The sequence below is a fragment of the Canis lupus genome, chromosome 11, assembly GCF_011100685.1.
Source record: "Canis lupus familiaris isolate Mischka breed German Shepherd chromosome 11, alternate assembly UU_Cfam_GSD_1.0, whole genome shotgun sequence".
Taxonomy (NCBI): domain Eukaryota; kingdom Metazoa; phylum Chordata; class Mammalia; order Carnivora; family Canidae; genus Canis; species Canis lupus.
In genome coordinates, this window is record NC_049232.1 from 56,916,416 (window position 1) to 56,934,787 (window position 18,372).

General features: G+C 40.8%; 1 long non-coding RNA gene across 1 annotated transcript; it reads right to left on the reverse strand.

The window, feature by feature from the left end:
* Window positions 1-255: 255 nt before the first annotated feature.
* On the reverse strand, window positions 256-15,777 carry LOC111097952. Its single transcript, XR_005366426.1, has 3 exons — window positions 15,674-15,777; window positions 2,153-2,326; window positions 256-1,413 (listed from the first exon to the last, which is right to left on the reverse strand). It is a non-coding gene; the product is annotated as an uncharacterized LOC111097952 (long non-coding RNA).
* Window positions 15,778-18,372: the final 2,595 nt, after the last annotated feature.

Sequence of the window (18,372 nt, forward strand, 5' to 3'; positions counted from 1 at the left end):
ATATTTCCCCCACCATATCATGAGCTCCTTGATTTACCTATGATTCATCTATGTATCCCTTACTGTGCTGGACATACGGTAGATGCTCAATAATATTTATTGAGTTTATAACAAATACCCTCATTAAAGTTTCCTATTTACCAAAGCCATCTTCCCCCCCGAGCCCCAACATCCTGAGTGCTTTACAGCAGAGATCAGAAAAGTATGGCCCACCATCTCTTCTTGTAAATAAAGTTTTATTGGAACACAGCCATGTTTTGTTTTTTTTCAGCATCTATCTCTGCTTTCATGCCACAACAATAGAATTGAGAGACGTGACGGAGACCTTACAGCCCACAAGGCCTAAAATATTTGCTATTTGACCCTTTGCAAAAATTTTGTTCAACCTTATTTTATAGCAAGCAAGTTTAAGTTTTTTCATCTGCAACACAAGGACAATAACCAACATCATAGAGCTGTTGTGAAGATCAGAAAAGGGTAGTGGATGCAAAATTGTTCTGTAGACACCATCCACTCGGCCCACCACATGGGGTCGAGGTAAGGCTTGAAATCTCAAGTGTTGATGTAGGACGTGTGAAGGTTCACTTGGGGGCCGGCATATCCCATCTAAGCTGACACCTGGGAAACATAGAGTGCTGCATAAATACAGAACTCAAATATCTGCCCACGAGGAATCGAATTCCCACTGCCCTCCAGGATAGACTCTTGCCATACGGCATTAATTCAGATGGGGCTCTGGCTCCTGGAGAGAATAAAATAGGCCCTTGAATGTGCCTGTTCCTCATTTACGATAAATGCTCTGAGAAGTAAGAACGTGCTTTAATTAATGCCATTGGCAGACTTGCATAACTGCTGGTTATGGGAGATAAGAATGATTTTTTACTTGATTTGACAGAGCTAACGTGCAAACCCCAAAATATTTTCAATTAGCCTCCTAGCTAGTTATCAACATGGATCTCACACTTCCTAAGGTGGGCCTCCGAGTCTTGAGGAAGTGGCATGTTTTAAGCTGTAGAGGAAGTGTGGGTGATGGGATAGGCAGGCAGAGGCACGGCCCCGGGTTTATATGGAAGGAGACATTTCACTGTGACCCAGCTGGAAGAAGCATTTCGCCAAGAGGGCAGAGCCGGGGCTTGGATCTGAGGGCCACACCACTCCTGGCTGTGTGCTGCTGCCCATGGGTGGGATGGCAGCCAGTTCTCCTATGGACATGAAGCACAGCTGCCTTTGTCAGGCTGAGTCCTTTCAACCACCTTAATGAGATATGAAGTCTTGCCCCAGAAAGGGGAAGTTGAGTGCCGCACTCTCGGTGAGTCAGTGGTGGGGAGAAGCTTGACCCACTTGGATACCCTTTCCCTGTCCATGCCGTGTTGGTGCTTCACTTTACCGCTCATCAGACACGCTGATGGCCACCTGGGAAGGAGACAGGGGGCAGTTAACACTGTCTGCACAGAGGAGGAAACTGAGGTCCAGAAATGAAACAGTGCTTGTGGCACCCCATAGTGGCACACACAGCTGGAATCTTGGTCTCAGCCCTGAATCTTCCTCTCCACCATGTTACCTACTGTGAGGATGACCTCCTGGGTCTCTGACCCTGACTGCAAAACTGGGCTGGGCCATCTTATGTGACCACCAGCAGTGAGGCTGAACCTCTGCTCAGACCCACCTTCCCATCTGAGATTCCCTCCCCCCATCTCACCCACCAGCAGCTGCCCCTGAAGCCTTTTTGGGGTTCTGCCCAGGGTTGGGATGAAGGTGAGGTGAAGGAGGCATCAGGGCACAAAATGTAAAGAGGTGCTCACTCTCAGGGCCGTGCCAGTCCATCATCTCATTGGGAGCACGAAATGAAATAAGTGCTTAGAGGCAGAACCTGACACATAAGCTATAAAAATATTCAATATTACTGTTATAATCAGTAGTAGCCACACTACTACTGACAGCATTGAGAGATTCTCTATTTCTTCTTCTGCTCACTGGAGATAAAACTAATTTTTGTCAGTGAATAGAGTGAATGCTGTAAAGTTCTACAAATGTAAGCTCTTATTCCAGAAGGCCTCATACTACTTTGGGGGCGTTACTGTCCCCAAAAGAGGGACAGTTAACTTTGTCCTATTTCATGGCCTCAGGCGACCCCCTACCCTGCCTGGCCTACCTTCCATGCTAAGAAACTTGGCTTCCACGAGGGAGCTAACAGGAACCACTGAAGGATTTCAAGCTGGAAGTGATGTGGCAAATCTGCTTGATGAAGATCCTCGGGTGGTGTGATCTTAGACCGGAGAGGGCCAGAACCAATTTAGGGAGGCCAGTCAGAGGCAAGTGAACAGTCCTGGCAAGAGACAATGAGGTCTGAAGAAGGGTAGTGGTAGTGGGGACGATAGAGGACCGAGCAAGAGAGTGGGGATGAGGAAATGAAATCTGTTCATCACTCCTGGAAAAACAACTGTGAATCAGTGATACCATCTTTATCCCCCAAAGCAAACAGATCCTTCATTAGTGCTAGCAATTGAGAGCTGTGTGAGGCTTGGTACCCACTAGCTGCTAAACATGCATATAAAAGGAAGCACACCATATGCTGTGATGAGTTAATGCCAATTGGCCCCACTCAGATATATACTGCTTTAATTTTAACACTTTATTTGAACAAAAGTCTACTTCTAAGGAAGCTCAGGATTCCCAGAGCTTCTTCCTGCTGGCCATTTGACTTGATTTCTTTCCTCAGCGATGAAATGTAGCTTTCAGTAAGTATGGCCAAGATGCAGATGTCAACTCCATAGAATAAAAAACTTCATGGACACATGAAATAAAGTACCTTCTACGGTAGTGAGCTCCTTGTCACTGGGGGCATTCAAGAAAAATCTGGATGGCCACTTGATGGAGTTGTTGCAGAGAAGATTCAAACATCAGAAGGTGAGTGGAATGGGGATGTTAGACTTGATGACCTTTAAGGTTTTTAAGAATCATGAAATTCTAAGAGGTTGAATCACAAATGTACTTCTTGGCTGATCAGGGGAACCCCGTAATCACAGCAGAGTCAGAATGAGGATCTAAGATTTTGCAAGAAAATTCAGAATTTATAACCTCCTTAGGGAAGAAATCTGGACAACCCGTCAGCCGAGACAGCTCCAGGACAAGAGAATGGTGATCAACAGAAGAAAAAGTTTGCTTCCAATGTCATCCTGTGGAGCCTGGCACAAAATAAGGAACTTCTCTTAGGGCTAAGAACTAAGAAAGCACTTTGATCTTCTCTTCTGTATAACTGTCCCTGTACCTCTTTTCACTTTGGCAATTAGGAAGCTCAGGACTTAATGCGCACATGAAAATAACAACTGCATAGACCCTTAAAATCTGTTTGTCATCAGCATCTCTCCTACCTCACTGTCATTCTGACCTCCTATTTTAATGTATACATTTCCTAGTCCTAATTTTGTTTTTAATTGATAGTTTACCTTCTAGTACCTCCTGTAAGCTTCCTCTACTGCTCTGAGAAACAAGGAGGGAAATCAACAAGAAAATAATAATAAACCACCATCTGGGAAACATTATTGGCTCCCACTGATAAATTGTGGGGAAATAGTAGGGGGAGCATTAGACTGGGGGCCGCTTGAGTTGTCAGCTTTCCTTTGCCACAGTGGGAGCTTGAGGAAGGTGCTTCCTGGACCCAGTCTCCCCTTCTGTATAACAACAGACTAGAGGATGGGCTTGGGTTGGGCTTTGGCTCTCAAGATCTCCTTGCCTGCAACTGTCCTGCCAGGGTTCCCACATGAATCTCCAGATGCTGCCCTTCCATCAAGTTTAGACCTCCCCTGGACTTTGAGGTTTCTTGCCTATTGACAGTATCCTAGGCTTTTTATTTATGTATCAAATCAACAGATATATATAGTTTTCACTAAGTTCCTTGAACTGTTCTGATATTCCATAGTGTTTGATGTAAATTTTGTAATGATTTTGTGAGAGAGATACTCTTACCATGCTCATTTTACAGATAGAAAAACTAAGGCTTTTGGGTTTAAGTAAATCCGTAGTAATTGGCAGAGCTAGATTCAAAACCCAGGCAACAAGTCTCTGAGTTCAGATTCTTAACTGTATGTTCCTTCAAATTGAGCCATGACTTTGACCCAGCTCCCTAACCTCATTATTATTCCTGACCCGGATTATTAGCTCTCTTGGATTATTGCCCTCTTGTCATCCAATTAAGACTTATGTGAATGCCTACTCTGGATCAAACTCTGTGATGGATTGGGACAGACATGAATCCAATATGGTCTTATCCAATGGCAGCTGTCTTTCTGAGGACTGGAGTTAAACATATATTCCACCCACTAGAATGCAAAGACAAATTAAATGCTATGTGGAAGTTCAAGCAATGGCTATGTCAATGGGACTTCCACTGGAGGAGATGACAGTGGAAGGGGGTGAGGAAGAGCATCACAGGCAGAGGGAAGAACATGAGCAAGTCCCACAGGCATGATAATATGTGGTACATGTCATGGGGTCTGGCTCTTGGCTTTCTCTCCAGTCTGGTCCTGTATCACCCTTTCTGTTCAGCTGTTAGACATATTTGTTGAGCGTCACCTATGAGTCAGGCACTGTTCTAGATGCTGAGGATACAGCAGTCAAAGTGGCTTTAATCATGACCCTTACAAGCTAGTGGAGAGACACAGTTCTTTAACAAAGAAAAATGATATGCCCAGTGGTGGTAGGTATGATAATGAACAACATGCAGAGTAATGGGATAGAGAACAAGGGAGGGTCACTGTCATAGGAAGAGTGCAGTCAAATACTTTACCCCTGAGCTATACCCCGCCATAGGAAGAGTGAGCAGAGAAGTCCTGTTCAGTAACATTTGAGTACAAACCCAAATGAAATGAGGGAGTGAGCTATGAAGACACCTGGTATGAGGATGGTATAGGTAGAAGGGAGAAAAAAATGCAGGTGCCTAGAAAATGCACTATGTTTGCCATTTTTGAGGAACTGTGGGAGGGGGAAGGGGGAAGAAATGAGAACTGAGCTGTAGTAGGGCTCTAGATTTTGTGTGATCTTATCTATGAGACAAGGACTGGATTTTGCTCCCAGTGCAGTAGGAAGCCATTGTGAAGCTGCTGTTGAGCCAAATCATGACAGCCCCATGAACCTTGCTAAATCTCTCTGGGAAAACCAAGTTCTGCCCACCTCAGGGCCTTTACCCATGCTGTGCCTTCTGCCAGGAATGCCCCCTCCATCCCCTTCTCTTTGTTGAGCTATTTCCTACTCCCCCTAAAGGCAGTACTTCAGGGAAGTTGCTCCTAACCCTCCTTAAACAAATTAGATTCCCCTGCTAAACAACCTCACCATCTTATACTTCCCTTTTGTGGCACTTAGCAAAACTACCATGACATAATATAAACCATTACATAATACAACTTTCATTTTCTACTGTTTCTTCCACCGGAGAGTGAGCCCCATGGGTGAGACTATGTGTCTTTCCTCTTTACCCCTGGATCTTCAGTACACTGCACAAAGTCTGATTCTTAAGAAGTGCTCAATAAATGTTTGTTGAATAAATGCAAGAATAAATGAAGTGAAAGGAAAGGATAAGAAGGCAGATTGAAGGCTCTAACCCTGAGCTGGAGAAACCACAGATAGGCCATAAAGAAAGTATATGAAGGGTATGGTTCAAGGTAAACTTAGGCTAAGCTCCTGATGATGATGGGCAAGAGAGATTGAAAGGTAGTGAGACCAGGGGTCAGAAAGAGTGGAAAGCAATTTTTAAAACTGTTTGGTAGACTCCTTCCCCTATGTAAATGTTCATATCAAAATAGAAAAATCTTGGGTACCCGGGTGGCTCCATCAGTTCAGCATCTGCATTTGGCTCAACTAATGATCCCAGGGTCCTGGGACAGAGCCCCACATTGGGCTCCCTGCTCAGTGGGGAGTCCTGCTTCTCCCACTGCCCCTCACCCACCCCCACTTCTGCTCTCTCTCTCTCTCTCAGATAAAGTCTTTTTTTAAAAAAAATCTATGTGAAATCAGATGCTTTCATGAATTTGAGGAGCCAGAAAGATCTCAAGGTATATCCCTTGAGGGGATATAGGGATGGTAATAATCATTAGCTAGTGTGTGACCAAACAACAACAAAAAATGCCAAGTAGCAGAAATCATACTATATGGGAGTCAGGAGTCCTGGGTTTTCTCATTCGCTCATTCATTCATTCATTGTTCATGCAATAAATATTGGCTGTTGACCACAAACTAAGGGTTAAGACCTTGTAGTAGGCATTGGGTTTAGATTCTGTTTGTTACCTGTAAGATATAAAAACTTGGACAAATCATTTAACCTCCCTAAGGGGAAAAGAACTTTCATTTATAAGGGAATGGCCCTCCTTATTAAAGGAAAATACAAAGCCCTTCAGTACTTGAACGGGGTCTCCACACGAGAAGAGATGATGTAATAAAAGGTCTTAATTCTGTCCCCTTGAGTTTCCTTTCCCCTTTGAAGTTTTCACTTTGATTTTGGCCGCCACACCCAAAGAGGTCTGTAATGATTGTCATCATCTGTTTTTCATGGCCTAGAAAAATCTCTTCTTGTTTCTTAAAGCCCACATCAAACATCAGGGCTCTTGAAACCTTCTGTGGCTCCCTACTTCCTAAGCAAAATGAATGTCTCCCATCCTGCCCTGCCTTGAACACTAGCTCATCAAGTGTTGTCCAGCTTACTACTCCCTGTGACATAGCTGAGTTCACCCAAGAACTTTTTTTCTTTCCCTCTGTTTTCTCAGCCTTTGGCTGAGTGTCTGGCCCAGAGTACATTCTCTGTAGTTAAATGTTAAAAAATGACCAGGGCGGCAGAACAGTTGACAAACCTACACAGTGGTAGAAGGAAATCTAAACAGACTTACTAAGACCCAGAAAGAAGAGACTAAACCAGCTAGGAACATCAATGACTACTCACTGAGGAACACTGAGAGACCATGGGACATTGTGTGTTGGGGTTAATACAACTTCCCAGTTGGAGAAGACAAAATGGCAGAAAATATTTACTTTCTTTAGCAAAATCACATTGTAGCCTTTGCAATTTAGAGGCTGATGTAAACTTGGGAAGTCATTTAACCTCTCTGTACAGGAGGAAAAGATGATGATGGCTTACTGAGCTGTCTGTGCAGGCATGTGGCCAGGTCTCCAGATGCAAGTTTAAGTCCGCAGCGACACATCCTTGATGCCTTTGATGCCTTGGGAATTTCTATAGAATTGCTGATACCTTTTCTGATAGAATGTAAATAATTAAGGGACAAGTACGAGATATAAATTTTTAAGTATAACAATTGTTCCAGATATATCCAGATATATCAAAGCTCTGTATCTCAGTATATTGCTTTCACTTTGCCTAAAAATGCACTTCTGTTTGTTGAGTACTATGGTGTCTGTGAGTACTATTATGTACTCACAGTGCTAAGTGTTTGTATATATTATGTAATATAAAATTAATGCAGCAAGATGGGAGAAGTTGTTTTAGGACACACTCTCGGGGGGAAAACCTGAACATGACTGCAAGCAATATTTTGATAGACCATCCATGTGAGTGAAAGATGAGACCCCAAAGAACATACCAACATAACAAGGGATGAGTGCTAAAGTTCCTTCTGATGGACAGTTGGATGTTCACTTAATGGCACGGCTTTTGAACTACTGAGCAGCAAGATGCCTGTGGGACTGTCATGACTGCAATGGTGTGCAAGTTTGGGGCAGAACTGAATTGTTCAGAAACAATAGAGCAGAGGCCGAGGACAGTGTTCTGGAGGGATCCCAGAAATTGTGAAAACCCACTGTGAGACATGTAATGAAACCTTCCCCATCTCCTCTGGAAAATCACCAGAAAATTTTTCCTATTCTCCAATGCTCTTGGGTCATGAAGATTACTTCACAGGATAGAAAGAAAATCTGAGGTCAGTAAAGTCAGAGGACATAGCGGACATAGGAGAATAGCCACAAATCTGAGTTACATTTAATTTACAACCTTATGAGACAAAAATCATTACCCTCAATTTACTGGTGAGGGAACAGGCTGGTATAGGTTAACAACCTTGTCCACTACGCTTGGCTAAAAGTGGCTGGGCGGCCATTCCACACAGATCTGCTTCATCCTAACACCTATCATTTTAACCCCAGGAGATACCTGCCTCTATGATTCTATTACTGTTTCCTGCTTATCAAAAGTTTGATAAGTTTGACGACTGCTCTCCCTAATTATATTTTAAACCATATTAATAACAGGAGAAATAGTTGCACGTGGAATAGAAGGAGAGGAATGTTTCCAGCCATGAGGTATAAATAGCCTACTGATCTCTCGTCTTCAGAAAGGGACCAGAAGTGGAACTGCAGCAGGAGGAGTGATTGCCTGTGAGGGAGGGGAGCAGCCTTTTGCACACATGGGCACACGCTGCCGAAAATGAGACTTGCGTTATCACTGCCATAGTCTCGACAAACGCCCACCATGGAATGACATCACTGCCAAAGCCCAATTAGCTCAAAGAAGACCCTGGCACTGGATGATGTTCCTTCAAGATGGCATGAAATTCCAAATATAAATTGGGTCCGCACTGGGCGATGATTCAAGGAATCGTATTGGCCAGTTCACAGGACAGCTTGGCAACTAGAAATCCTCTAAACAGGCTTTTGAAACTGTATCACCCCCTGAAAAGACAGAGGTATAATTATACACAGATCCCACAGTAAAAATATAGAAAAAGAAATGCAGAGGTTCTCTGTCCATGGTGTGATTATATCATAAATTATACTTTTGAAAATATGGAGGAAAAGTTTATCAAGGTGTATCATCTTTTGGAGCTACTTTGTCTTTTCAGAAAAACAATTGTGAAACATCGAAAATAGCAAAACTTCCTTACGGTTTATAACTCTTTACAATGTGCTGCATGCTTTTATGTACTTTATCTGATCGTACCCTCCCAACAGCTTGATGCAATTATTGTTACTATTTTATAGATGAAAAACTAAAGTTTAAAGAGGAATCTGTTAAGGACTGCTTGAGAGCAGGGACTTTGTATCACCCTTCTTTGTGCTATCAGCATGTTCTTTAGGCCCTGACATGTCACATGGATACTGTAAATGTGAATGGAATGGAATACACTGGAAAAGAACTGAATGACTTGCCCAAGTCAACTCACAGCTTAGTGTTCATTTTTACCTGTTATGCAGCCACATCATTCAACCAAATGTTCACCATACACCTGCTTTATGTCTGGGCATATGGTAAACACTAGAGAACCAGAAGAGCATGGGGAAAGGCCAGGTGTAATAGAAGCATAAGATATAGTCTCTGTGAGAGACTGAATATACAAATGGACAATGGCCAGATCACATATAAAAACAGGACTCTGACCCACAGTCTGTAGCCTTCAGCCCAGAGTGCCAACCCACTACAACAGACAGTCAAGGAAGCCAAACAATGACTCCTATGGCAATCAGCCCCAAATGGTGGAAACTGGTTAATAACTGACAGCTTTGCCATTTTTTTGTTCAAAGAAAGTCAAACATGCTCTCCTAACCACTCACATATAATGCTCTGCTCCTAGTTAGCCTGCCTCTGGCTCCTCTAAGCCACGAGCCTCCAGTCAGAGTACACTTAAATCATTCCCTTTTCCCCACTATAAGGCTTTCCTACTCCACTGCCTGCCTTTGAATCTCTGCCCAACCCAAGTGATGGTGGCTGATTACCTTTGTATAACAAAATCTGAATAAATAGCCTTTGCTTCTGCACATTTGGGTGGTCTTTGTTTAGTTTTACATCTGTGTTTAAGGAACTTATACTACAATGAGGAGAAAGAACTATATATATATATATATATATAGATATATATATATAGATATATGAAAGAACAAGATATATACATAGGAAATAATAAACTGATAATATGAAATAGTGCCAAAGTGAGTGGGCAATGACCTCCCAAAATAAGGATTTTTAAGTACTAGCAGTACAAAGAAATCAGTGATAGCTGCGTGGGGGAAGTGTTCCATTACCAAGGTTGACTTGTCTCTGTTGAGGGGAGGAGGTAGCCTGGATGGACAGGGTATGAGAAGTACATGGTCATAAGATATCGCAGAGATGACCAAGCTTCCCAATTGCACCAACTACTACACGTGTTTATAGATCCATAAATCATCCAAAAGGTTATGGACAACTCTCTTGTCACTGAAGTACTGGATTAAAAACTGAGAGACTAGTGGGCCACTTCTTCCAGTTGAAAGGTCTGACCCTGAAAGATAACTAACTGTAGAGGTGAACATTTGGCTACATGAGAGGGGTGTGAAAGTCTGTTCAGAACTGTGGTTGACAATGGGCTGTTGGAAAGGTACGGGGAAATCCAATCAGAACCACAAGATTCTTCATCAACCTAAGAAGACATTATCTTACACAATACTTATTGAACAGTTAAACCATGCCAAGTATTCTTCAAGAAGCTGGAAATACAACAACGAATAATGTGGTCTGTGCCCTCCCAGCTTTACAATCACTTGCTTTAAGTCAAAATTGGAAGGAAAAAGAATAAAAACTCTAGAAAAATTCTAAACCAGATCCTACTACAGTTTTATACAGAAGATATAGAAAGTATCCAATGGTGCTAAGAATTCAATAGGAAAGCCTATCCACATATCCTGAGATATCTACATACAAATGCCCAGAGCATGGACATAAACAAAGTCACCCAAAAATGTTAATACTGACTAGAAAATGCATAGAACTTAGAACTTAATAGTACTTGTGTGTCAGCCCTGATGTCAACTGGCTTTCAACTTCCTCCCATCCTTCCCATCCTCCAAAGGCAATCAGAATAGTTTCTTACCTCCAACATACTTATGATCATGTGATTCTCCAGCTCAAAGCTCTGTAGGGACTCCCCATTATGCAGTGCATGGTTTTCAAGGCCCTCTATTATATTATGTTGCCACAATAAATCTTCCAATGCCATCTTCAAAAATCCTTTCCCCAGGGCAGCCCAGGTGGCTCAGCGGTTTAGCGCCGCCTTCAATCCAGAGAGTGATCCTGAAGACCCGGGATCGAGTCCCATGTCAGGCTTCCTGCATGGAGACTGCTTCTCCTCTGCCTGTGTCTCTGCCTCTGTCTCCCTCTGTGTCTCTCATGAATAAATAAATAAAATCTTAAAAAAAAAATTCTTTCCCCGAAAGATCCCTTCTAGTCACTCTAGATCTGCGTTATCCCAATGACAGTCTCTGGCCATGTGTGACTATTTACAATTAACTTGGTTAAAATTAAATTAAAAATTCAGTTCCTCAGTTGCACCAGCCACATTTAAAGGGCTCAACAGCCACATTTGGCTACTGAATGGCATAGATATAGAACATTTCCTCATCATAGAAAGTTCTATCAGACAGCACTCTACTAGTCTAAGCCATCTCTGAACACATTCTCTAACTTTGTGATAATTTGTTATCACACAGCAACACAAAATGGATAGAGTGGCAAAGGAATATTACACATCAAGGCTCATGATTCCTGCATGGATCAAAAACTGGCAATGCTTGTCCAATGCAGACAAGACACTTTACCTCCATACGTTTGTCCTAAGGAAATAATCGGAATTCTTATCCTATATCAGGATGTTTATTGATAGCATTATTTGTTCCAGTAAAAAGTCCAGTAAGATGGGATTGCTAGCCATCCACACAACACAACATTATGTGGCTATTAAAAAATATCACTTCCTTGAAAATGATTCTGTGACATGGGAAGAGCTGATCATCAAGTTTAAAAAGCAGGATACAAAATAATATATGACAATGTATGAAAGTTAAAGGAAATATACCAAAATGTTAGTGATAGATTTTTTTAAATGTAATATTCATAATAGTTATCTTTGTGTAAGATTAGGAAAGAGTTTGGGTTTTCTCTTTACACATTTCTGTGTCTTCCAGGTGTTCTATAATGAACATGAATTACTTTTATAATCAGAAAAATAAACAATTTTTTTGCATGTAAAGCAAGCTCCTCAGGTAACAACCACAAAATTAATCATGCCTTTGACCAAGAAATCTCATTCATGAAAATATATCCTAAGGAAATAATTCAAAACAGGAAAAAAAATCATATAAGTGAAAAGGTAATGTTTTATAGCAATGTTACTTATAACAGTTTAAAATTGGGTGCAACCTGAATATCCAGCAATTTAATTATGATAAAGAAAATTATAATATATTGGCTTGATAGAATATTGGAGACTCATAAAAATAATTAATGCAAACATTACCTAGAAATACAGAAATTACAGAATAGCACAAAGCAAAAAGCTCAAGCCACAAAACAAAATGTCTATGATTATAATAATTTCACTTAACATGGAGAAAGATGGAAGGAAGAAGGAAAAATTAAAAATGATTGCTATGCTGAATGGGATTCTGAGAGTAATCTGTATCAAGTTGTTTTGATAACAAACACAACTGTTTGATAAAGACACACACCAGCATGCGAATCAAGAAACCTGAGAGTGACGGACATGTCAAGAATGTGGAATGATCATGGATGGCAGCAGAAATGGGAGAAACAGCTGTAAGAAAGGGGCACCAGAGACCACCTGCACAGGGGCATGTGTTTTCATTCCTCTATCCAACAAGTATCCATGGAGCCTCACATAGGAGTAAAACTATAATGAAAAACAAGGGAATGAGAAACACAAAATTTAGAGTTTGAGTTACTCTTGGGGAATTAGGATTCCACTGAGGAGGAGAACACAGAGGGTGTATTAGGGGCTCTGTCATTTCTTAAACTATTTCTTAAGTTTGGGATCATGGATGTTCTTTTTATTTTTCTTCTGATAAATCACAAGTGCTTACAACAGTTCTTGGCACATATTGGCTCACCCAAGAAATTAATTGTAGAAAGAAACTTTTCAGGGCACTTGGGTGGCTCAATCAGTTAAGCATCCAAATCTTGCTTTCAGCTCAGGTCATGATCTTGGAGTGGTGAGACCAAGCCCTGAGCCCCCTGCTCACACACAATCTCCCTCTCCCCCATCTCTGTCCCTCTCCACAGCTTGCGCAGGCTCTCTCTCTTGCTCTCTCTCTCTCTCCCCCACCCAAATAAATAAATAAACACAGCCTTCAAAAAAAAAGTCTGCTTGTCCCTTTTCCTCCACCTCTGCCCTTCTCCCTGTTTGCACAGGCTCACTCTCTCTCTCAAATAAATAAATAAAATCATATTTAAAAAAGAGAAACTTTTCAGTGGCTCTCTAAAAAAAACTCTAACTTAATAAAATAAAATAAAATTAAGTTAAAATAAAATAAAATAAAATAAAATAAAATAAAAAATTTAATTTAATTTAAAAAGCTCAAACTATTTCATTTGACATACAGAGCTCTTCAGGAACTGGCTTGTACCAGGTGTTGTATCAACACCTATGACTTCCTCCCTGATCTACTATCACTCTTGTTCATTTTTTGCCTAATGTATAGGACTTCTTGGTACCTCTGAGACTTTGTCTAGCTGTTTCTTTCTTTTTTCTTTCTGGAATGTTCTGCTTCACCTAGAGATCCCCTAATCTCAAGGCCAAGTTTGCCATACCTGCTTTGCAAAACCTTGCTGATCTCCCTAATTGTCTCTCTTCTGTGTTCTTTATATATATATATATATATATCTTCTGTGTTCTAAGGTGCTTTCTTTATTTGTGCATTAGAACCTGACTTGCTCTAATCTATTACAATCTCTCACATTAGGGTTTTATTGCTTACAAGGTACTCTTAGCTCCATTATACTTGCAATAACACTGTGGGTTAGTCTTCGTTAGCCCACTTAACAGATACAGAGTCCAAGCTTCCATAGGAAGAGCAGGACTTGAACACTGGTCTTTGGATTCCTGTGGCCTCTGAAGGGACAGGCTGCTGGGGCAAGAGAGTGCAGGAAGAGGCTGAGTGGATGAAACTGCAGTCTCTAACAGTGCTGTCAGCATTTGTAAGATGAGAACTGGCATTTGTACAAGAAGAGATCGGCCATGAAGATCACCTCCAGTATGTTTAAGACACTTGAAGCTATACCTGTCAGAGTGGAAGGGGGACCAGGCTAAAAGAATGACCACACATTGAAAGGAGAAAACAAAACAAAACAAGTTTAAGTGAATTCAACAGAATGGGCTTTACATCTTACCAGGAAACTTCAAAATAGCAGACTAGTCTCCAAAATAGGAACCTCATCTTGTTTTTCTTTTATGCCAAGTCCCAGAAATAAGGCCCAGCACCAAAAAAGGGACTCAATATGTGTTGAATGAATGAATGAATGAATGTGCTATTGAGAAGAACAATTAGTTTTGGCTTTCCTGAAACTGTTTCTTCTCAGTCACGTCACCCTTTCAGTTCAGGGGAACTGAACATCAGTTGCTTGTATGTTTAATAATTCAGATCCTGAAGCTTCTCTAATGCTCAAAACCAAACAATATATTCACTCGTTTGAATCATTCAACAAGTATTTAGTGGATTTAGAATGTATTGGACAGCAGACACCTTCTCTTTTACACTATCTTTAACATTTAAGACATGCACAATGCCTGATTTGAATACGTGAAAAAAAGCCTCCTGCCCAGAAGTCATAGAGCTAATGAAAAGAAAATCTACAAAGCAAGAGACCTTGACCTGCCATAGAGAAACAGCTCTGACGAAATTAACAGTAATATGGAACAAAAAGACACTGCTAAAAAAAGTCAAGAGCTTTTGAACACCATTGTTCACCATTGTTCCCACTGAACACCAAAGACTATCTACTTTATAATTGATCTTAGAAAACATGTTTTTGGGAAATTGGTCATTGGACAGATCAGCCTTTAGAGAGTTTGTTTGTTTGTTTTTTTTTTTTGCAAACCTTGAGCCAATGCTGGATCCTGGGACTAGGCACTCTGGTGTTTCACAGCCTGGCCTGTTGAAGCAATCCATATTTTTTGACTGATCACAGTTCTGGATACACTTCAGGTAAAGGACAGGTCTAGGTTCACATGAGTCCATTAAAAAGCAATGTTCACAATAAGAAAGGATCTAAAGATGTGCCTAAGAGTGTCTATCCTGGAATGGGCAATAAGGGTCTTGCCCCGGCTGCATTCTCTCTGTGTCCCATTATACATGATTATTGCAGGGGAGAGGAGGCTGTAGACAGCAATCTCTCAAAGATCTAGGGCTGGATCGCCATTTTACAGCACATATGTGCGTTTACTCAGAGGGGTCTGCTGTGCCCAGACTCAAACCTCTTCCATTCATTTTCTTATTTAATAAACACTTATCAAGTATCTATTTCCTGTTCTGGGGGTTGGGACTATGATAGTGAACAAGACAGGTAAGGTCTAAGTTCTTACCAAGCCCATATTCTAGAAGAAAGATATGATGATAAGAAAATACCAGAAGTTGAGAAAGTTGAACCCCTCCCCCCAAAAGTCTGTGCTACTGGAGTCAACAAGGTGTTTAATCTTCATTCCATCTCCCAGCAACATCAGACAAACACTTGCCATTAAACTGGACCAAACAGCAGACTTACTCAAATGCTTAGCAATCCCTGGAAGAATTTGATTATGAGGGCTGGACAGGGGAGACTTTCTCTATTTGGTCCAATTTCTAAATGGAAACTCACAGTGTTTGATGAATAATGAATGTGAATAATTAATGCATTTGAGAAAGGAAAATTTCTTACCTGTCAGTTACTTATCTTGGAGATTACACATCCATCACTCCTCCCCCGAGGGGCTAGACTCATCTCCATAGAAACTGGGGGCAACCCAGAATGTTAATTATATCTCAATGCCAGATTTCTCTGCTCAGAATGTGACTCACCGGAAGACCTTCTAGGACTAACTTGTTCTGAAAAGTAGAAAATTTAATTTATCTGAAGTATTTTTTAAAGCCTCAAATAATGAAGTATCTTAAAAAGCTTAAGGAACAAGCAAGAGACTGACTCTGTGTGTACACACACTTGGGAAAATACTGCGTAGAAACATATGCGTCCTCTGGGCAAGAGGCTGAGTGGAAGAAATGGATCCTTGGTCCATTCATAACATAAGCACCAGCACCTAGAACAATAACAAACACATAGTAGATGCTCGTTGAATAATTACTGTTATTATTGAATGCTATGTTGAATGTTGTTAAATGAACTACCAATTCTGTGTGGTGATAATACAATTCTCATTTTCATGGTGACACTGTACACAATGTCCTTTACATACACGTTATTTGTTATTCTTTATAACTACTTTAGAAATAGGTCCACAATACATTATCCATAATTTTTTTAAACTCTAAAACCAAAAGCTTGGGGGGAAACGTATATAATAAAAAGCCTGACTTGTGTTGAAGTGAGCCTTTTCATAGTTTTTACCCTACTTATGTAAATATTTATACATTTTGCCACAGAAATACTAAGACATTTGCTTTTGGAGGACCTCCTAGGTGCTGTTAGGCTTTTTTTTTTTTAAATCTACATATCATATATGACATATAGCCTTTCTAAAATCTAAAAAATTTAGAATTCCAGGGGCACCTGGATGGCTCAGTTGGTTAAGTGTTCAACTCTTGATTTGGCCTCATGTTGTGATCTCAGGGTTGTGAGATTGAGCCCTGATTCAGGCTCCACACTCAGTGGTGAGATTCTTTCCCTCTGCCCCTTCTGCTGCTCACAGCCTTTCCCTCTCCCCACATCCTATAAAATAAATAAATAAATCTTAAGAAAACGTTAAAAAATTAAAAAGTAAAAAATTCAGAATTCCAAAAATACATCTTGCCTCAAGAATTTTGGTTGGGAAGATCATGGACTCACATTGTCCTCCCACTTTTATAAGTAGGAGTCTTGATTCAGGAAAGCTAAGCAATTTAACCACAATCACAGACCTAGTAAATAGATACTCAAACCAAAATGCTTTGGTGTCAAATCTTTGGGGTTTTATTTTCCTCATTATAATAAACCTCAAACAATTAATCTGAAATTGAGTATTAAGAAAATTCTCTATCCCATTGACATAAAAGAGGTAAATTAATCCGAGGTAGCACAGACTTGGTCAGCACAACAGAAAGAAGAACAAATGGCATAGGGTCTGGAGCTAGGTGAGAGCTGTCTCATGTAGAGAGACCTCCACTCCCTGAAGGAGATGACATCTGAGACTTAATCTCATTCTCCAATGCCTCAAGTGCATGTGAAACAGGAGCTGACCAAGGGTCTCTGGTAGACTCCTTTGAAGAAGTCAGATGTGACCCACATGATATTATCATGCCATATCCATTTTTTTGCTAATCACAGAACTTTATTTTGAAAATCAATGATGCCCAGATCTCTTTCTTGGGAAGAGAGAATAACAAGACTAAATTATAAGGTTGGCACTTTGATCAGTCAGGATAGTCTGGGTTATGCTGCAGTAACAAACAACTCATGAAGCTCTGTGGCTGAAAACAACAAAGGTTTGTTTCTTGCTTATAGTACATGTTTATCACAAGAAGTCAGGAGATGCTCCATTGATTGTAATCATTCTGGGATCCAGGATGACAATGCAGACACTCTCTCTAACATTGCTAGTTGCCTGACAAAGGAAAAGAGAAGGCAACAAAGCATGCCCTGGTTTTTCAAAGCTTCCACATGAAACTGATATGTTGTCACTTATGCTCACATAGTTCATTGGTCAAAGTTAGTCATCTAGTCACACTCAATATCAAATGGGTAGAAAGTACAAAACTCATGGTTTCCAAGTTCTTCAATACATTTGCCTACTCAACAAATATTTTCCTGAGTGTCTGCTAGTGCTGAACACTATTCTATGCAATGGGGATTTTTTTTTTAATTGTGTGGAGTGATGTGAAGAAAAATAAAGTGGAGTAAGTGGTGGTGAGTGATTGGGTTGGGGAAGAGGAGTGAAAAGCAAGTTCAGTGGTGAGTGATTGGGTTGGGGAAGAGGAGGTGAAAAGCAAGTTCAGGGAGGGATTCTCCAAAAGACCTGGAGGAATTGAAGGAGGGAGCCACGTAAGGGAAATTCTGCCTTTGAGGCCAAAGCAAGACACAAAGAACTCAAATCTCAGAAAAATTCAGAATGATTCCTAAAAAGTAGAGACAAAGGGCTGAGACATCAACAGTGTGTATCTGTGGGGCTGAAATAGTTGGGCTTGCTCTCTTCAAGCCCCATAATACACCATCTCACTTCCTTCTTTTCCTGACTGAAACAACACAGGCACCAGAACACTTCCTTTTTCCTCCGTGGTTAAACAACATGCAAAAGTGGTTTACTTCAGGAGACGATAGCAATCAGCAAGTGTTCTGTAAACACATAAAATTATCCATTTATTGATGAAAACCTATACTCCATGAAGGATGATGGGTGTTTTAGATACTTCATTTTATTGAATAGGGTT